Raw genomic sequence first — 15787 nt, forward strand, 5'->3', positions numbered from 1 at the left:
CCCAACCTTGCTGACCGTAGTCCGGCCAGGGCTCTCCTGATAAAGAGAAAGACTTCAGTGACTTTAGGATATCGCCGAAAGGCGAGTGCTGAAAGATGTCCACGGAAGTGAACTCCATGATCGGCGCCCAATCGGATTCGATCGGCCGGGGCGCAGAGGGTTCGGAGTCCGGAGAGGAGTCCGGCTCCTTGGAGTCACGAGTCTCGCAGAGTACGGGGCTGGTGCTTGGCTCAATCGCCATTGGGGTCGCAGCCCCTGAGGTGGCGTCCAACCGCCCATCCTCGATTGGCGCAGTTCGCTCCGACTTAAGGGTCGGAGCCGATGCGGGTGCGGCCTCCAGGGCACTATTCGGCGGCAGAGCTAGATCATGCTCGTCGTGATAGTGCGGCGCGCTTGGCAGTGGCTCGAATCCATCGAAGATCAAGTCCCCGCAGATGTCAGCCGTGTAGTTAAAACTTCCAAATCGGACCTGACGGCCAGGGGCGTAGCTTTCGATCTGCTCCAGACGGCCAAGCGAATTGGCCCGCAGTGCGAACCCGCCGAAGACGAAGATCTGTCCGGGGAGGAAGGTCTCACCCTAGACTGCGTCGCTATCGATGATCGTAAGAGCCATCGAGCCTGACGGTGACGACACAGAGGAACTGTCAATGAAAGCACCAATGTCGGTGTCAAAATCGGTAGATCTCGGGTAGGGGGTCCCGAACTGTGCGTCTAGGCCGGATGGTAACAGGAGACAAGGGACACGAAGTTTTACCCAGGTTCGGGCCCTCTCGATGGAGGTAAAACCCTACGTCCTGCTTGATTAATATTGATGATATGGGTAGTACAAGAGTAGATCTACCACGAGATCGAGGAGGCTAAACCCTAGAAGCTAGCCTATGGTATTATTGTTGATGTGTATGTTGTCCTACGGACTAAAACCCTCCGGTTTATATAGACACTGGAGAGGGTTAGGGTTACACAAAGTCGGTTACAATGGTAGGAGACCTTCATATCCGTATCGCCAAGCTTGCCTTCCACGCCAAGGAAAGTCCCTTCCGGACACGGGACGGAGTCTTCAATCTTGTATCTTCATAGTCCAGGAGTCCGGTTGAAGGTATAGTTTGGCTATCCGAACACCCCCTAATCCAGGACTCCCTCACATCTCCATCTCCAATCATATTTGTCCAACTGGCACATTATTTACGTTGTTAGTTATATACGCAGCATATTAACGTACAACATCTCTTGTTTGCGCACGTCCGGACTGCTGCCACGGCCGGTCCTGACCTACCCGAACCCTCTTCATCACCCGCGCGTGCTTCCCGCCCGAAACGGTCAGTGCCGCATTCATGCCCGGCCAGAGCGGACGCGACCTCTCACTGGCACCGGCATTGATTCCGGTGCGCCGGCCGAGAGAGCGTCGCCCGCGCCGCTTCTGGGTGCACGCGGCTGCTCCGCATTCAAAGGTCGCAATAGCCGGCTACAACATGCGCGATCTCTTCCAGTAGTAAGTTCTTGGGAGTCCGTGCTGCAACTAGTTGTCCTTCCCCAACTCGTCAATCTCTTCCAGCAGTGCTAGTACTCCATGGCGCGATCCATCGACAAGCAGGCGGGAAAGTTATGGTATACTACTCGGTTTGCGGTGAGTGGCATGCCGAGCGACCGTGTGGGGTCAAGCCGTGGAGGAGGGTGAGACACGAACACGATAGACGTGATTTAAATGTTGGTTTTGCTCGATGGCGTGATCCAACGAAAAGAAACGTTGGTTTCTCTCCGTTTCCATTTTTTCTCTAGAAAAACGGAAACTTTTCCACTTCATTTTCATTCCTATTCCAAGGTTGCCCCGTTACAACATTCCATCAAATACAAAGGAAAACTAACACGCATGCTGATGCATCTCAATGATTCACAGATCATAGCCAATATTTACTTCACAATTAAAGAAAAAAGTTGTGAGAGCGTGTATGATAGAAAAACTACTGATGGAATCACTACGACTTAAACCCTAAACCCTAAACATGATTTAATTTCCTGGCCAGGTAGAACCTGTCGAAGGAAAGACGGCTGGCACCCTCGGATCATACGATGCTTTTGTGCAGTTCCACTGAAATCGACCTGAGCATCCCTGATGGCAAAGATATTGAGGAAGTGTGATTAGAATAATAGTACTGGCACTAGTTCATGAGACATAAACTCATCACAAGTAGAAGCCGGTAGAAGTAGAGAAAGATCGACATGGAGATGGAGCTACGGCAGTGGAGCAAGCCGGCTCCAAAAGGAAGATGGACTACCTGGGACGTCGGGCGGTAGCTAGAAGGGCGGTTGGGACGCGGCATCGGCCCATATCGCGGTGACCCCCGATTGGGACGCGCCGACTGTGGGTTTTCTCCCTCGCCGATGTTGACCGCGTCTACGCAGAACATTGTTCCCTTCCCCCAGCTGCGGGATCAAGCCCGTCGTTCTATGCTTGTGAAGAGAGCAACCTAAGCAAGCAGGCTTGTAGCTTAGGCTCCTGCTAGTCTATATATAGTGGTTTTCTTTTTCTCTCCATATCAACCATTTTATATTGTGTACATGTCATTCAAGAGTGAAATGATGGTTGCTTCTTCCGACTAACTTACTGTGTGATTTGACTGCTCATTAGTGGCCCCTACACGTACTCCCCCTACGTGTATGCAACAGTCACACGTACACATGGATGCAAAACCGCGCGCGACGCCCTAATGCATGCATGTCCGAGCACACGACGGAACACACACGGTCACGCTCAAGTGCTCAACCTACACGTGCATGCACACACATACTCAGTCAGGGTGAGCTAGTGACCATATGAACATCGGAAAATATATATATTGAGCGCAGTGAGCGTATTATGAAGTCCATTGACCGTATTTTTACAAATATACAGTGACAGACAGTGTATTTATCTCGTTTGAAATTAAGCCATATTAACCGGAGAGGAGGCAGCATGGACTAGCATTACTTTGCTGTGTCCCGTCAACTTGCCGAACAAGGAGAAGGTTGCAGGGCGGGAGAAGCTTGCGCGCGGTGGCTCGCAGGACAAGGAGAAACTTTTGACTAATGCAAGCTCTCCCTCGCTCGGGCGGTGGACGTGCAGCAGTTAATTCGGTGTCAGATTTTGCCAGAAGCATACACTATATTACTAGTGCTATTATTGTTCGACTTCCCGAACAGCCAAGCGCAAAGTTTACTAGTACTACTACTATAGTCCATAAAGGTACGTACTATACTAGTACTAGGAACCAGATGGAGGAGCGTCTGCACGCTTATTATAATTTTAAAATGTGATAAAGCAATCTTCAACACATTTGGTTCTCTTCGAGGGTTCTCACATGTGATAATGGAAGTTGATTGGATGGAACACTCGCCACAATTCTCGCTTAATTCTGGCTCATATCCTGTTACAAATAGTAGCGCTCAGTAATATTTCCTCTTTTTTTTGTTATTCAGCATGTAAACAGGTCAGCAAACCTTGCGGCGCATCTTCGTGCGAACCATGCTTGGTGCACTTTGAATGTGGCCGAGAGCTGGCTTGATGAAACACCTCGCTTCCTACTTTTTTTTGCAGGGTACCTTGCTTCCTAGTGACCAGTGTCTTGGCTGATCGTCCTAAGAATGCTTATATATGAATAAAGCTCTCTCATTTACCCGCAAAAAAGATTAAGCCATATTAACCAGAAAGGAGGGAGTATGGACTAGCACTACTTTTTGGTGTGTCCCGTCAACTCGCAGAACGAGGAGAAGCTTGCAGGACAAGGTGAAGCTCGCTTACGCATTTTGACTAACGCAACCTACCCTCGGTGGACATGCATCAGTCCATTCGGTGTCAGATTGTCAGAGGCATACACTGTAGTACCCAACATGTGGAGTACCATCATTGTTTGACTTCATGAAGGGGCGAAGAGCCAAGCGCAGTAGTACGCGTACTTGGTTTTGCACCTTCATACTACTCCACCCTCCGTCACAGTTTACAGGGCGCTCTTCATTATGATGCATTTCTCTTAGTGCATTTCCACCACCAAAGAGACTTTAGACGCGTTTGGTATAATGCTCAATTAATTAGGGCGTGGTAACCGCACTCAAGTCCACAATTTTCTCTCCATTTACTGTACTACTACGGAGTGCATGCATGTGTGTACCCGGGGTGGAAGCACTGTATGCATGTGTGTACGCATTATTCCCTCTAGTAATAGACGCCGTGCTATAACTACCAATGATATTTTTCAGGCCGATCGCTAGTCGCCTTGGTCCCACAGATTTTTTTCTTTTTTCTGAAGCGCGTTGTATAAACAGTGACGGATGGAGTAGTATGAGCGGATTCAAAGAAGAGCGTATTGATGGTTGCTTCTTCAGAGCAACTTACAGTGGGAAAGGTGGGGCTTATGATTTGACTATTCATTACTCACTATCAATGCGGCGCAACGACCGGGCCGAGTCTCCCATGCGGTTGTGCACTACCCCCTCGGTTCTTAAATATACTCCGGAGTATTTGTCTTTCTAGAGATTTCAACGAGTGACTACTCTCTCTCTCAAATATTTGTCTTTTTAGAGATTTCAAATGGACTGGCACATACGGATGTATATAGACATATTTTAGAGTGTAGATTCACTCATTTTGCTCCGTATGTAGTCACTTATTGAAATCTCTATTAAGATGAATAGAATATTTAGGAATGGAGGGAGTACACATACGAAGCAAAATGAGTGAATCTACACTCTAAAATATGCCCGTTTGAAATTTGTAAAAAGACAAATATTTAGGAACGAAGGAGTATAATTTTGTGCATGGCACATGGACCCGGATGATGAAGAGGCTTCTGGCAATGCTATCAAGCTTCCATCATTTGTTTACATAATTGACGTACTATAAAAATAATTTTCCAGCGACCTGAAATTGTACAATGGTGTGAGCTTTTAGCTTTTGTTTCGCGTGTCTTGCCATCGATGCTCTTTCGGAAACAATAAAAAACTAACTTCCTTGCTAATGCATGTCAATTATTAGCAGATCAGAGCTAATAATTACATCACAACTAAAGACAAAGTTGTGATAAGGTGTTAAATTAAAATTGATCCATGCTTTCATTGGCAGCAACGTCCCCCCAGCTCTGTCTAAATCAACAAGGTATGTTGGGAAAAAAGTAGCTGTCTGGAGCATGCAACAGTCCGATCATTTTGTGCATTTCCACTAAAATAGAGTTGAGCGTCCCTGTTCCAAAGATATCAAGTGTGATTACGATAATAGAGGACTGCTGATGAAACAATAACACACAAATAGAAGCCGGTCACCTTTGAAGTCTCTCTTAAGACTAACTAGTTGGAGAAGATTAGGCTCGGAGTTGGACGAGGAGGATAGAGCAAAACCAATCTCCCTTTGTGCAGTCGCACTGAAATGTAGAGACGTTGCCCGTGTGACATTTTAGTACAACTGCACAAAACACTCTTAAGAAAAAAGTGATTTGTGCAGTTCACCAAAAGGTTGCAATAGCAACGACGTGAAATGGATAGCCCTATTTGCAAAAAAGAGGTAGAAAGGAAACAATTACTGGCCAATAACAGTTGATGACACATGCGATGATAAAAAAGAAGCATATTCCTTGTCCTAAGGGAAGATAACAACACGGTTGTGTTTGTCTAAAACGGTCTGAGGACGAGAATGCAATATGGAAAGTACACCGGACGAGCGACGTTTTGGGCAAAGAACTATGGAAGATCCACATGCAGCAACGTGGGAAAATGGGCAGTGGAGCAAGGCCGGAGGGGATACCTGGAGGTCGTCGGGATGTAACTAGGTGAGCGGCGGCGGGTGGAATCTACGAGCGGGTGGCGTAGGCCCTGCCGCACGGAGCTTGGTCAGAGAGAACGGCGTGTACCACGGATCGGGACGTGCTGCCTCGGCACCGTCGAATGGAGAAACGATGCACTTCCTCCCTTTCCCCCGACGGACGGGATGCGGCCGGATCAGTGACCAACGGTGAGAGAGAGAGGCCACCGCACGCCCTTTCCCCCGGCGGACGGGATGCGGCCGGATCAGTGACCAACGATGAGAGAGAGAGAGGCCACCACACTCCCTTTCCCCCGGCGGATGGGATGCGGCCGGATCAGTGACCTATGGTGAGAGAGAGAGGCCATCGGAGCCTTGTGTGAGATACTCTGAAGAGCGGACTACCTTTTCCTCCATAAAAATCATTTTATATTCTGTGTACGTGCCATTGAGCGCTATAACTTTATTTAAAAATAATACGGCAACGCGTCAAGTTGAACTTTGTTTCGTGCACGCGTGGTACACGACCTCCCTAGGTAAACAACCGCTACAAGCATTCAAATTATCACATGGGCTGCCATTTCGTAAAGAAATGAGCTCCATCGTGTACCCGCGCGGGTGTGGCTGGGCACGAAGCATGAGTACGTGCACGGTGCACCTATTCTCTTCTTGTATACGTACACCACCTGCGTGGGGTTGTGTGAGAGAGATATAGTGTGTGGGTTCAATCAAAAAATTTAACATATGCAATGTGTGTGAAATAGAGTCCTGGATATAACATATATATAGAGAGGGGGCGATCCACAAGAAGAGAGTGGAGGTATCATCGGCTTGAGGTGTCCATAGAATCGAAGAGAGGGATGATGTGTGTGTGTGTGCGCGCGCACGCGATCGATAAAGAGTGCCATCGAATTTGTGTGTGCCCACATCAAAGATATAGAGTGGTCGGCCTACTGGAACGTGAGATGGGACATGTGCAGTTTGTCTCTGTGGCATGGATACCTACCTGCAGCGCTCGACTATCGGTGTGTGGTGGGGGAAGAGGGAGGCCCAATTAACTATAGAGGTACAATGGCTGGTATATGTGTGGAGGAGGAGAGAGGCCTACCTCATGTATTAAGGAGATCGATCTGCCTCATGTATTAGGGGAGATCGATCGACATCCATGCATATATGCAGGAGATGAATAAGGTTGGGAGAGAGACAGAGCTAGAGTGTTGGAGGGGGTGGTAGTGGAGTTGCTCTAACAAATGGTGGGATAGGCTTGCTAGACAAACGGAGGGCACGCCCGCAATATCAATAAGAGAGGAGATGGCTGCTTGTTTTCTATGCATGTGCGTGTGAGAGACGGGTCAGGAGGCATGCACGAATGATGAGGGGAGATGATGTGGCTGTGGTAAGCATACGTAACTACATAGGAAGATCAATCACCCTTTGTAAGAGAAAGGAGAGACATAACTTGTGAGGTACGTTGATCGATGGGGGGTAGTTAAAGTCGATCTAGGTATATGTTGGGAGATCGATAAGTATACATGCATGTGTGTGTTAGAAGCAAATGAGGCACGAGGAGAAGGATAGAGAGAGAGGGATGAATGTAGGAGGTGGTACGAGAGGCATACTATATCGAGGGGGAGGAGTGTGCGAGTACGAGAACGATGAAAAGAGTGGTGGGAGTGAGGCATGGACGGTGACAAGAGAAGAGGGGAAGCTTGTGTTTGTGCTAGGCACACCTGGCTAGAGAGGCATATCGATCGATGTGTGCCGTAAAGAAGGAGATGGGGGGCCTACACACACCGTGGATGAATGACCTAAAGTGAAAGGAAGAATTTGCGCGATGGAGCTAGAGAATGCTGAGGGAGGGTGAAAGGGACGCGGGCGTGTGCATGCACAAGAGAAAGTTAGCGCTAGCTACAAAGATAAGAGGGTTGTGTGGGTGTAAAAGACGAATAGAGATCATATATACTTCATTATAAAAAGTGAATTCAGATATTTGAAGAATTTATTATAGTGTTTCAAACCGACGGATGTGTGAATATATATAACGGTGATACATATGGTGTGGTTATGAACATGGTATACGACATTTAGTATGTTTTATCTCTACTCGTATAAAAAAACGGAGTTGTTGATGATGGTGTGCCTGCCATCCTGCATTATAGGCCGTCTGATTTATATCTGGCGGATAGCAAGGAAACTATGATGGTTGAAGTTGGCAACAATCATGATTGTAGATTCTTACTGAAATAGAGAAACGAATTCAAATTTAGTTCGAATTGCAGCGGTAGTATAGACATTTGGAATGCACTAAAATGTTGGTATGAGTAGGTTACATGCATTATACAGCAAGTGGAAAAATTTAATCGGACATAACATGGATTCATACTCCCTCCTTCCATCTATATAGGGCGTAATGAGATTTTTAATACCGGCTTTGACTATTGACAAGATTAATAGTACATGACATGCACAATGTGAAAATTATATAATTGAAAGAACCTTTCACAGACGAATTTAATGGGATGCTTTGTGTAAGTTGCATGTCATATATCATTGCTCTAATATTTGGTCAAAGTTAGCATCGAAAAACACATTAGGCCCTATATAGATGGAAGGAGGGAGTAGCTTTGAATAGCATTTGTATAGTAAAACGGGGCAAGACTCTCTCTTTGTGTGGTGTGAATAGTTTTATTTTTTTCGTTTTCTTTTTGGTTGAGGGAAGGGCGAATTGATTTGGTACGTACAAGTACAATATTACTACATGTTAGGCTTGTCCCTTAAATTCAACCCGTGTCTTGTTATATCCCGAAAATTTAGATATCGTGCTCCCAAAACTGGCGCCTTCACAACCTGCGCCTTGCTATCCCGAAATTACAACGCGCGCGAAAACTCCCTCCAGCTGCCAAATCCCGACACGCGAAATCCCCCTTCTAACCTTGAGCTGAAAGGGCCGCTAGTTCAAATCGGTGGGGGTTACTTTTGTAACACACCCTACATTTTGGACAAGCGCGTTCCTAAGTCATGCTTCACCCCCTCCCATCGCCCCCTTTTCGCCATTCGAAATCCCAGGCCGCCATAACGTCTCCGCTCCAGCCGCGAAACCCCAGCCTCCTCCGTCCGCCACATCATCGCTGCCCAGCCGGAGCCTCTTCCCCGACGACGTCGTCCAGCGCAACAGCTCGACGTCCCTCGTCCACCTCCCCGGATGAGGATCCGTCGTCCATCTCGCCGTCCCGCTGGTTCAGCCGCCCCGTCCTCCACCTCTAAGGAGCTACTCCGACGATCACCTCGTCTATCGCGGCTGTTCCATCCCCACAGCGCCGCCTTAACCTGCTCCACCGGAACCGCAGCATCCTCATCGACTCCTCGGACGAAGCCGAGGCCTACTCGGCGCCACCAAAGAGGTTTTACACTCATCGCATCGCACCTTCTCCTTAACTCGACCTCCCGGCGCCGACGGTGCTCCATACCGCACCGACATGGAGCGGATACCTTGAAGCCGGCGCCGCGGGCGACATCTCCATGGCAGCTCTCCCCCAATGCGAGGCCCCTTCGGCGGCGGCGTCCATACTAGCCGGATCTGCTGCTGCTGCTCTCCCCCTCGCTCGTGCTACTGTTCTGCTCCGATTGAGCCACACTTCAGTCGACTGAATCGACTTTTGGGTCAGTCGATTTTCAGGGGTTGGGGGTGAGGGAGTCCTGGATTAGGGGGTGTCCGGATGGCCGGACTATACCTTCGGCCGGACTCCTGGACTATGAAGATACAAGATTGAAGACTTCGTCCCGTGTCCGGAAGGGACTTTCCTTGGCGTGGAAGGCAAGCTTGGCGATACGGATATGTAGATCTCCTACCATTGTAACCGACTCTGTGTAACCCTAGCCCTCTCCGGTGTCTATATAAACCCGAGAGTTTTAGTCCGTAGGACGAACAAGAATCATACCATAGGCTAGCTTCTAGGGTTTAGCCTCTCTGATCTCGTGGTAGATCAACTCTTGTACTACCCATATCATCAATATTAATCAAGCAGGACGTAGGGTTTTACCTCCATCAAGAGGGCCCGAACCTGGGTAAAACATCGTGTCCCCTACCTCCTGTTACCATCCGGCCTAGATGCACAGTTCGGGACCCCCTACCCGAGATCCGCCGGCTTTGACACCGACATTGGTGCTTTCATTGAGAGTTCCTCTGTGTCGTCACTTTTTGGCCCGATGGCTTCTCCGATCATCAACAGCGATGCGATCAAGGGTGAGACTTTTCTCCCCGGACAGATCTTCATATTCGGCAGCTTTGCACTGCGGGCCAATTCGCTTGGTCATCGGGAGCAGATCGAAAGCTACGCCCCTGGCCATCAGGTCAGATTCAGAAGTTTGAACTACACGGCCGACATCCATGGAGACTTGATCTTCGACGGATTTGAGCCATAGCCGAGCGTGCCGCACTGTCACGGTGGGCATGATTTAGCTCTGCCGCCGAACAGTGCCCTAGAGGCCGCACCTGTGTCCACTCCGACCCTTAGCTCGGAGCCGATCACACCAATCGAGGATGGGTGGTTAGACACCGCCTCGGGGGCTGCAATCTCTACAGCGATCAAGCCGAACACCAGACCTATTCTCCGCGAAGCTCGTGACTCCAAGGAACTGGACTCCTCTCCAGACTCCGAGCCCTCCGCGCCCCGACCGATCGAACCTGATTGGGTGCCGATCATGGAGTTCACCGCCGCGGACATCTTTCAGCACTCGCCCTTCGGCGATATTCTGAATTCACTGAAATCTCTCTCTTTATCAAGAGAGCCCTCGCCGGACTATGGTCGACAAGGTTGGGATGCGGACGATGAAGAAATTCAAAGCCCACCCACCACCCACTTCATAGCCACTGTCGATAATTTAAACGACGTGCTCGACTTCGACTCCGAAGACATCGATGGTATGGACGACGATGTAGGAGATGAACATGAACCAACGCCTATAAGGCACTGGACAGCCACCTCATCTCATGATGTATACATGGTGGACACACCCAAAGGAAGCGACGACGAGGAACACAGGGATGCAACGAGGGATCGTTCACTCGAAAAGCAATCAAAGCGGCGACGTAAGCGCCGCTCCAAGCCCCGCATCGACAGAGACAGCAGCCATACAGACCCAGCCATAGAGCAGGACGAGCCGGCGGACGACGAACATGCCTTCGAGCAAGCATCCAAACAGGCCAACTTGGATAAACAAACTGAACACCCCGTCCCCGGCGAAACAACAGTCCAAACGACCTTACGCCGGATAAACTCATGGAGCAGAAGAACCTCCACAAAAGGCTCGTCGCCACTGCGCATAGCCTGAAAAGCAGAAGCAGAAGATGCACTCAGAATCAGATGGAGCAAAGTACGCAACACCGCAGACAAATATGCCGGCAGTCGCCGCACAAAAAGCTATCCAAAGCGAAAGCTACTGGCTGAATTTGACGAGGAGGCCTTAGAGCCCCCGCAGTCAAAAAATAGGAAAGCCATCCGGTCGGATGGACGACCGCATGGCCAGCATGGAGCGGCAAGCGGCGCCGCACACAAGCCGGCACGCGATCCACCAAAGGATCCACATCAAAAAGACGGCCCAGCCAGATCTATATACGGGCCAAGAAAGCAAGCTCTAGTAAGAAATGCAACACAACAAATATCCGAATATCATGGCACACCCAAATACAGGGCTGCCGCACACCCTCTATGTTTCACCGATGAGGTGCTGGACCATGAATTTCTAGCGGGATTCAAGCCCGTAAACATAGAGGCGTACGACGGAACAACAGACCCTGGGGTCTGGATCGAGGATTATATCCTCCACATACACATGGCCAGAGGAGATGACCTCCATGGCATTGGCTCAAAAGCCTTCCCGAAAACACCATTGGAAGTTGGGAAGAGCTTGAGGATGCTTTCCGGGCAAATTTTTAAGGGACCTATGTCCGCCCTCCGGATGTAGACGATCTCGGTCACATAACTCAACAACCCGGAGAGTCAGCCCGGAAATTCTGGAACATATTTTTTACGAAAAAGAATCAGATAGTCGACTGTCCGGACGCCGAAGCCCTAGCAGCTTTTAAGCACAATGTTCGAGACGAATGGCTCGCCAGACACCTCGGTCAAGAAAAGCCAAGAAAAATGGCCGCATTAACAAGCCTCATGACCCGCTTTTGCGCAGAAGAGGACAGCTGGTTGGCAAGATGTAGCACCAGTGACCCAAGTACATCCGAAGTTAGGGATGGAAACAGAAAACCCCAATGCAGCAAGGACCAGTGCCGGAATAAGGGAAACGGCCCAAAGAGCACGGCGGTCAACGCCGGATTCAAAAGCTCGCGGCAGAATCAGAGAAAGCCGCCCCTCAAGGATAACAGGGACGAGCTATCCAACTTAAACAAAATCTTGGAAAAGATATGTCAAATACGCAGTACTCCCGGGAAGCCTGCGAACCATACCCACAGAGATTGTTGGGTTTTCAAGCAAGCCGGCAAACTCAACGCCGAACACAAGGGGCTCGACACACCAAGTGAGGACGACGACGAACCCCACAAGTAGAGCACCAGGAAACAAAAGGATTTCCAACAAGAAGTCAAAACAGTAAACTTACTTCACGTGACGAACAGAATGGCGCCAACAGTGATACACGCCATACGGCCTATCCCAAAGGAGTCTCGCCAATGGTTGTTAAAACCGATCACCTTCGACCATCAGGATTACTCTAGAAGTATCCGGAACGCAGGCTGGACTGCCTTGGTATTAGATCCAATAATCGGCGGACTCCACTTTACAAATGTCCTGATGGACTGCGGCAGTGGTCTAAACCTGTTATACCAGGACACAATCCGCAACATGGGGATATACCCAACAAAAATTCGCCATAGCAAAACCTCCTTTCAAGGGGTAACGCCAGGCCCGGACGCCCGTTGCATGGGTTTTCTCCGGCTAGAAGTTATGTTCGGCTCCTCCAATAACTTCCGTCACGAACAGCTAACTTTCCACATCGCCCCATTCTCAAGTAGCTATCAAGCACTGCTGGGACGCGAAGCTTTCGCCCGCTTTAACGCAATACCGCATTATGCATCTCTTACGCTTAAGATGCCCGGTCCACGAGGCATCATCTCATTAAAGGTAAAACATTGAGTGTCCCTCCCGCGCGGAAGACAGTGCGGCTGCCTTGACAGCCCCACAATAAAGCGGCTTCACCAGCCAAAGCACCTAAACAGGTCGTCAAGACCACGGACACGGCTAGACGAGTCCGGCATAAACATACAATTGATAAAGGCTTAATAGCCGTATACCCCTATACTAGGGGCTCCGCGCATATAAAAGAAGAGACAATAAAGCTCAATTTTACCAATTTCGATTTATACTTCATTTATTTAGCATAACTTATCTTCGACACGATCTTTCTTTAACTAAGTTCCTCTCTTTTACAGATGAACACCGTGCTACGCCCGTCCAGGATACGGCACAATGGAGACACAAGCGTAGACGTGCAGCAGGGACCCGATCCAAGGATTCTTTTCAGATTAAGACCCTGCACAAACCTTTTTTACTGTCTCTTGTTGATGCACATCCCCTGGTTTCTTGGCATAACCAAGGAGGAGGCTGGCGTTTTGGCATGTGGCCACGTCAGAGTTTTGCACGTACCTGGAATCTAGGGGCTTATTACTACGGGCGTTATCCCACCCGCCCTCATAAAGACCGAATACCTTAGGGAGTGTTCGGCGTCGCGAGTTTGGCCTTATATGCATCAGTTCCGAATCATGTCTTTGGTCAAATGTTGGGTTTGCCCGGCTCCTGTGTTTTGCTGCCTTATGTTCCGCTCTATCGGCTAAGGCGGCACCAGGAGAACTACTGCGATTGTGCCCCGGTTCGGCCAGGCGAGCACCTCAGTAGAGAAAGCCGAAAACTGACTGTCATGATATAGCGTGAGACTGGTCAACCACTCGATGACATACCGGAATCTTTAGGATTCCTCCGCATTAACGAAGGGCCGTTTCCCGGCCAGGCACATACGCGCCCCGAGTTCGGGCGAGCACAGGCGCCACCAGGGGCTATATAAGTAGCCTCAATGTCAAACTCCTATGGCTAAGTGAAAGTGATAAAGCATCATAGTCCGATTGCCTAGTTCGCTACGCTATCACCTCCTTTCTAGGACCAAGACGTTGGATCAAGTGTGAAAATGCGCCTTCTGCGAACACCCCCGCATTATGTGCGTGGGGGCTGAAGCCGACGACTGCCATCTTTCAGATTATATATACGTATATGTTAAACGGCCGCATAGGAGGTATTCCAATACTTGCAGGCATAAGTATAAAAAGCTTCTACAATTTATCAAAATATTGTTTTACAATAATACATGCTATTCGAATATAGTATCCTTCGAGCAATGCGTCTCTATTAAACGAGCGCCTTGCAGAACTTCCTGAAAATAGCGCTTGGCAGGTACTCGGCTTCCATCCGAGTCCGGGGATGCAACAGCGGTGGCTTCCATTTCCGCCCAGTATGTCTTGACACGGGCAAGAGCCATCCGCGCACCCTCTATGCACGCTGACCTCTTCATCGCATTGATATGCCGCGCCACATTAAGGAACTGTCGCACCAAGTTGAAATAACTTTTCGGGTCTGCCATCTCTGGCCACAGATGACTCATGACATACTTCATGGCGAGTCCGGACAACCTATTTAGCTCGGCCCATTCGGCCAAATGATCGGCTAATGACAGTGGACGTTCTGGATTGTGGAACTGCGACCATAATAGCTTTTCCACTTCGCGATCTTCTTGATCTAGGAAGTGTTCGGCCGCATCTGCGGCACTCGCTGCTAAATCCAGATAGGTGTCCGCCGTACTCCACATCTGGTCTAACGGAGCATGTTTAGGATCACAAAACTTCCTCCGCAGCATAAAGGGCTTTCCAGCCGCGATCTCTCCGGCCTGACGCAGCTCCTCCTTCATAGCTCTCATCGCACAGCGAGCATCCTTGGCATCGGCAACAGCCTTCTTCAGGTCCGTCTGTTCCGCCCGATCTTCTTTTTCAAGAAGCTTGCAACGGTCAGCAGCGTTCTTTGGCCTCACGGCCATCTCGGCCATTTCCTTCTTGCTTCAGAAGTGAGCAGCCTGTTCAGCTTTCAGCTCTTCAATTGCCTTTCCGGCAGCCGCATCACTTTTCCTGGCTTGCTCCTTGGCTCGGGCAAGTTCCGCCCAAAGATTCTCCATGGCAGCAGCACCATCTGCATCAAGTGCACACATTGTAAGATACTGGCATAAAGCTCCTCTTACCAGGCACCGCCGAAGGAATCGCATACCTTGTGCCTCGTCAAGCCGCTTGTTGACAAGCGCGATGTCGGCATCTGCCACGTCAAGTTGCCGCTTTAGCTCGGCAAATCCATCAGTCCGGCTGGCCACCGGACACTTCGCCACCTACGTATAAAGGCGGCATATTAGACCTGGGATTACGATCCTCTGTGCGCCATCACTTTTGACAACACATAGAGTCTCAGGGGATACTATCTACATAGGGCGCATCTTATTTATGCGCAACTGTCCAAAAAGGGTACATTATTTCGCGTACCTCAAAACCCATCAGTAAACTCCTGACGGCCTCGTGCAATCTGCTCTCCGCAGATGAAATCCTCTCAATCACCGTACCCATCAATGCATGGTGCTCCTCTGAGATAGATGCTCACCCTAGCAGATCCTTCAGCTCCTCCGACCGCGCAGCAGACGGCGCCGGACTCGTCCAATGTCCCTTTTCGAAGGACGGACGCGGAGGGCTTTGGGGGGCCATATGACTACCTTCCGGCCCCGCTGGATTCGGAGAAACCCTTCGTGACGATACCTCAGGATCGCCCACCTCGCAAGGCGGTACGGCAGGGGGAGGTGTTCCGCTCTCCATCATCTCCGAAAGAAGATCCCCCGAAGACGAGCTCTGCTGAGAAGGGCTAAGGTCCGAGCTACAAGGTAAATTTTTGATTACTTTTCTCAGATATAAAGCAGGGATTTCTCTCGTTTCTTAAA

This window comes from Triticum urartu, chromosome 3A (assembly GCF_056163025.1).
Source record: "Triticum urartu cultivar PI428250 chromosome 3A, HENAU_Tu73, whole genome shotgun sequence".
In the NCBI taxonomy this organism is placed as follows: domain Eukaryota; kingdom Viridiplantae; phylum Streptophyta; class Magnoliopsida; order Poales; family Poaceae; genus Triticum; species Triticum urartu.